Consider the following 6,058-nt stretch of genomic DNA (forward strand, 5'->3'; position numbering starts at 1 on the left):
AAAGTATGCGAACACATGTGCTGTGTTGTTATTGTAAAGTTCATGTTGACAGGACAGGATCAACATAGAACAAAGGGGCGCAACATGGCCTACAATCACCTCCACAGGTCTTACTGGAGTTTCTCTTTCTCATCATTCCTATCTCATTGCATCAGATTCAGATCACACAAACCTCACACACATTAGTAAACCTCTTGATCTTACACCAACAGTATACTTTTCAGTGAGGCAGTTCATATTGTGATCTTAAAATATAGGCTTTGTATTAAAAATATATATATTATGTTATGTAGGCCTCAGCCAGTAAGTCAATGTGTGCTTAATAATAGTAGGCTATTTGGTTAAGAGAAGATGTGGGCTTCATTAAGGATCATCAAGCAACTGTGACTTCAGTTAATAAAAGCAGAAAGAGGCAATAAGGGTGGCTGTGTCATGAAGTAGGCCTATCATGTCTCAGCGGCTACATTAGAAGCCTACCACTGTGAATAGTGTAGAATAAGAAAAGCTGCTCTCCAGGATTTGATCAATGGGAATCTATTTGCAACTCAGGCCAATAATAATGTACGGTGATGGATATTGTAAGAAAAAATAAACAAAGTGACTGATTGTTCAAAATGCTGATGCTTTATTAAAAATGTGTTAATAAAAACAATAGGCTACAGAAAAAACAAAAATGTAGTGGCACACTTTATACATTGAGAATCTACAATGATGCAGTAAACGGCTCCAGTCGCTGTCCTTGGTGTCATTCTTGGCTGACACGAAATTCCCGGTTGCGTTCACTGTCGCCCAGCAATCCGGGAGAAAACGTGTCATTGAGGAAAAACACCTCCTGAACTTCAGTCATTACAATCTGATTTATACAGTTCCAAAGGGCAACACAGCCTTGTAGTTATATGCGTGCCTCGCGCTGACAGTTTCACTTTCCTTATTCATTTGGTAAAAAACAAAACTATAATTCCACCTTGAATGGACTATTTGAACTAGTGAGCAGTTTGCGCTACGAATCAGAATGGGGGAATTAGAATAAAAGGTTATGGTGCTATAGCCTACTTGCTGACAAGTGTAATGTATAGCCTACTTTTATACTGTGATTGATCGGTGTCTGATTGTTATCAATTTATTATTATATTTTAGCTTATTAACCAAAGTCCATAATGTAGAGTACATTTCCAGGCTGAGAGGTATTCTGAGGTAGAACTGTATAGATTAAATGAATGATGTGTGGTAGGAAGCAAGAATATCTTCTTCTCAGGATGTCCTGTGCAGTGTGGGATGGAAACGGACGCCATAACCAGCTGGAGCTCCACATCACAGCTGCATTATGGGTTCCGTTACAATCCCACCCACCAAATCTAGCTTCAGGCTCAGTGAGGGGGGGGGGGGGGGGGGGGCAAGGGTCCGCTCGGGTTGACACAACTAAAACAAAATAACAAGAACAAAGTGAATTTCGGCAAGTCCTGGAAGGAAATTTGAAACATTGTGTGATACGTTGTGTTAGTCGCAGCTTTTCAAAGTAAAGAAAAACCCACGTAGGAGAAGCAGCATGCAATTGAACAAATGTGAAGAGCCATTTGGACTCACATTCCATTAGGTTGACACAGTATGTCTTGAGAAAGAACATTTGTGTCCAACGCAGGACAGTGTGTGCAGCAGAAAGTTCAGTAATAAATAAGCTGTGTTTACAGCCAATGAATGGACACACTTCACTAACAAACGACTGCAACACTTTGGACGCTCTTCAAGTTGAGCTCAATTCATTTGTTACTTTCCAGCTGTTTTGTCCAACGCTAAGCATTCATTTTTGACTGTGTAACGTAACACAGGACAAGCATTTAAATCCTCCATCCACTGAACATTGTAATGTAAACAAGAGTTAGTGAGGAAACAAGGCAGAGCAGCTTGGGAATGACCCAACAAAGATACCAAGATGCCTCAATAGGAGAAAAGATGCCTATGATCAAATGTTATGCCTAACTGTTGTAAATCGATGAATGAATTACAGTACCAAATAACACTTAATCTGCTGTAGCTGCTTCACATATGTTCTGAAAGAAAATATAATCAATTAATGGCCCAATTTAAAAAAAGAAATGTAAGCATATTTTTAAACACTAAGATGGAGCATTTTAAAGAACACCCTTTTTATTTTATTATCCGTGTGTAAGATACCATTTTTGAATTGGTTTATGTTGCAGTATAAACATTAAAACAAATGGTCACTTACGGTAGAGTTAATAATTAAATGTCTATTTTCTGTATTCAACTAAACCATAAATAAAGCCATTGTAAAAAAAAAAGAATTCTCTGTTTGCTGGACTGAACATCTGGATTTAAGCATGTAATAAAAGCTTAGTCTAGAAATAAGATTAAAAGTTAAAGGAAATTCCCAGCATATGTACTTTTATTTTTATTGTTTAGTAATAAACCCCATCAAAAGTATATTAGTGAAGTCCATAACAGCTCTTGCGTATATGGAAAAAAGGAACTTTATTCTACTTTAAACACACTTTGAGTGGATGAATGGCAGCTAATGCCAACATCTGTCACAACCTTACAATGATAAAAGTTTGAATGTCAGCTATAGAAATGTCAACATCTTCATCAAATATTTTTCAGGACTGTGTTAAATATAGTAACAGGGAATATTGAATTAGCGCTTACAGTGTCACACTCACTGATAGCCCTTTTTCTTATGCAGAGTGCCCCATCTTGAAAAACCTGTTGTGTATCATCTGATAGGGGGAAAACAAGAAAAAACCCAAGACGTGCCACAAGAGGTTGGCCAGACAAGGAAGAGCTGATAGAGTGATAAAAGAAGGAGAGGAGAGAGAGAGCTGACAGAAAATAAAGGAAGAGATTGACATCGTAGGGCTCTTCCTGTGGGGCTCTAGAGAGGTTTCTAGACCCTGGTTTAAGGCTGCATGCATTTCTCACGTCCTCAAAAGCCCTTAGAAAAATGAGAACTGAACCCTGGAAGAAAAGAGGCAGTCTGAGAAAGAGAGAGAGAGTAGGCTGTAACATACTTTCAGTTTGTCATCTATGTATACTTTAGCCCTTGATAAGAAAGCCCAGACGCTCTTTAGACCAATGAGGGAACCAGCACATTTATAACAAGCAGTAAAAAAAAAACAAGAGAAGAATGTGTCTACAAAGTGTACATTAAAAGAAGTCAACCATGGAGAAAAAGAGAGGTTGAATGAGGACTGGCTCTTCACAAAGCAGTAAAAGGAAAAGTGAAAGTACAAGAGCAGCCAGAAAAAATAACACTACAGTATGAAATCTTGAGTGACGATAAAAGTTTAGAGAAAGAAAACAGTGTGTAAAAAAAAGTTGTCACTCACATTTCAGAGCGGCACGTCCTCGAGCTGGAGTCCCGGCTGCCAACAGACCCGGGAGTTCCAAAACTTCCTCTCTAAATACTCCAGAGATTCATTTCACTTTCACTTCTCCTGATCACACAAGACTCCTCCTTTCCTTCCTTTATCCACTCCCTCCCCACAGCTTCTCCATGCTGGAGACGAACGTCAGCCACTTAGCTGTCTTTTTTTTGAATTAGCTTTGTTTCAGATCACAAAAAAATACCATTTATGAACACTTTAAGTTTAGATGAAAATATATGCTCTTTTTTGTGTTTTTACCTGCTTGAAGTGTTTTCAGTAGACTTAGTAATACACCTGTACTGATTAGGTTTAATGTGAATGAAAAGTATTTGCATATAATGCCATTCAGACTTTCATATTCTCTTGTTTTAACATCTTAAGGGCAAGTGAAAAAGTCTGTACTTTAGGCAAATGGATCCCTGTGTGTCTAAATGCTTATATTGTCCAGTTGTAACATGTCTGCAAGAGTTAACGTCAATAGGTTAATCTATTTACATTTAAAAAAGTAAAAGAACAACAACCAATTTTACATTTGCTCATGTAGTGGTGTCTAGCTATTTTAGACAAAAACAAAACAGACCCCGCTGTGACGAGTTTTCAACCAGATACCTGATTAAAGACTAGTAGTCCAGACTAGAGATGCAACTTGGAACTTGTATTCCAGTGCTGTGAGAAAATGACAATGGGCCGGTTTCACAGACATGGATTAAGCCTAGTCGTGGACTAAATGGAATTTTGAATGGAGATTGTCCATTGAAAGTACAATTTAGTCCAGAACTAGGCTTAATCCATGTCTGTGAAACCGGCCCATAATCTGATAAACCTGGACGGATAAAACCAAATCTTTATGTGTAGCCGGATACCTCTGGAGGTATGCATTACTGTAGATGAGCTTTTGCACAGTTGTTACTTTTTTTAAATTTACAATATATTCCCAATGTTTTTTACAGAAAATTAAGTTTCCTCCTTTTGGTCAAATTCCAGCCTGTTTGCTCCCAATTTGTTTCTCGGCCTTGAAAAATACTAACTTCTTTAACTAACACACTTACGCTTTTTTTGTTTTATTATTTCTTGAGTATTTTAATTGGTAAGAAGCACATTTAAGATGAATTCTGCATTTAGATATGTGACATTCAAAAAAACATTTATCATAAAACAGCAGTAGTTCCCACTTAGCTTCAATTTGGTGATTTCCATGTCAAGAGTCATCTAGTTGTTTAGAAATGTATCAGCCTAAATATGGACGAACTGTGAGTTTTTATAAGGTTAAATGTAGCCCTGCTTCCAACAGAACTTAATATATTCCTATGAGTAGTTATTAACTGCTTGACATAATGCAACATCGCTATTTAAATGCCACTGAAAAAAGGATTAAAAGCAGCCAGGACATTAATAACTATAAAACGTTTCAGTGGTGGTAATTCTATTATTTTAGTGATTCTTGAGAAGTGGGACAAAACAGGGTGCATTGTTGAAAAAATACAAACCCTATGTTTCGGCAAATTAAATTACATGTATGTATCCAACATATAGGCCTACTAAGCTACTGAGCTAAGCTTTGACACAACATCCCAGCGTTTTTTTTTTTTTTTTACCGTCATTGGCCTATCACCACCGTCAGATGTCAACTCCGTCAGATTTCCTGTCCGAAAGTGTGGACATATTTAACGTTTCTTAAACATAACAAATGGAATTTATCTAGTAGCCATTTGGTTTTTCTGTTGATGTTAGGTTCTATTATGAACTACTTCGGGAAAATAAAATGATCAGAAAATTTCAAATAACTTCTTCAGAAATTGTATGTCGGTGTTGACATATCATGGTTGTGACACAGGACTTTCAAGATTCGGAATGAAAAATATTCTAAAACAACACTTCTCTGAGCCTGTCTGACTCTAATGTACTCTGCAGAGGTAGAATTTGACAAGAGGTCCTTCAAAGTGACAGCTGCCCCTTATTTCGCCTGATTTTAGAACATTTTACATAATGAAATGTCTGACGGTGTTGATTTACAGTAAAGTGGTCCCACCACTTAGTTAGAATCCTTCTAAAACATGAATGTGTTTTAGAAAAACTGTTTTAATTGATAGGAGAGATTATTTAGTGTCGCTTTTGATGAAAAAAGCTCTTTTTAATCATTAAAGTACATTTTTAATAGGTTTTATTGCATATGAAAGATTGAAACCTTCTCTGAGGACACTGTTTTGGACGTCGTGAGAAGAAGTGTCATATATTTGACATAATAATGATACAATTAAATTTAAGGGGATAATTGTGCTCCAGACATTCTATTCTTAATCCCTAATAACATCTACAATTTTAAATATTTTTAGTTTTAAACACAACAGCAGTTACATATGGAAGACGGCCTTTTGTCCCGGTTCTCAAGAATCACTGATTTATTTTATTTCAGGAAACGCATTAAAACCTTGACATTATCACTAACCTCAGCCTGTAAACTGACTCCTTTGTGTGTTAATTAGAAACACCTGCATTTGACATGATGGATGATGGCAGACAGGTGAGACCAACAGAGTGTGACGGGAGGAGTGCCAATCCGTCCCTCTGGGCTCAGCCTGGAAAGTCCGGTGGATTCATCCTGAGAACCTGATCGTCTCTGGAGACATTCAGCAGGAAGGTGAGGTGTTTGGTCTGTGAATGAACCTTGGTAGAAA

This window comes from Ammodytes marinus (assembly GCF_949987685.1).
Source record: "Ammodytes marinus genome assembly, chromosome: 7".
Taxonomy (NCBI): Eukaryota; Metazoa; Chordata; class Actinopteri; order Uranoscopiformes; family Ammodytidae; genus Ammodytes; species Ammodytes marinus.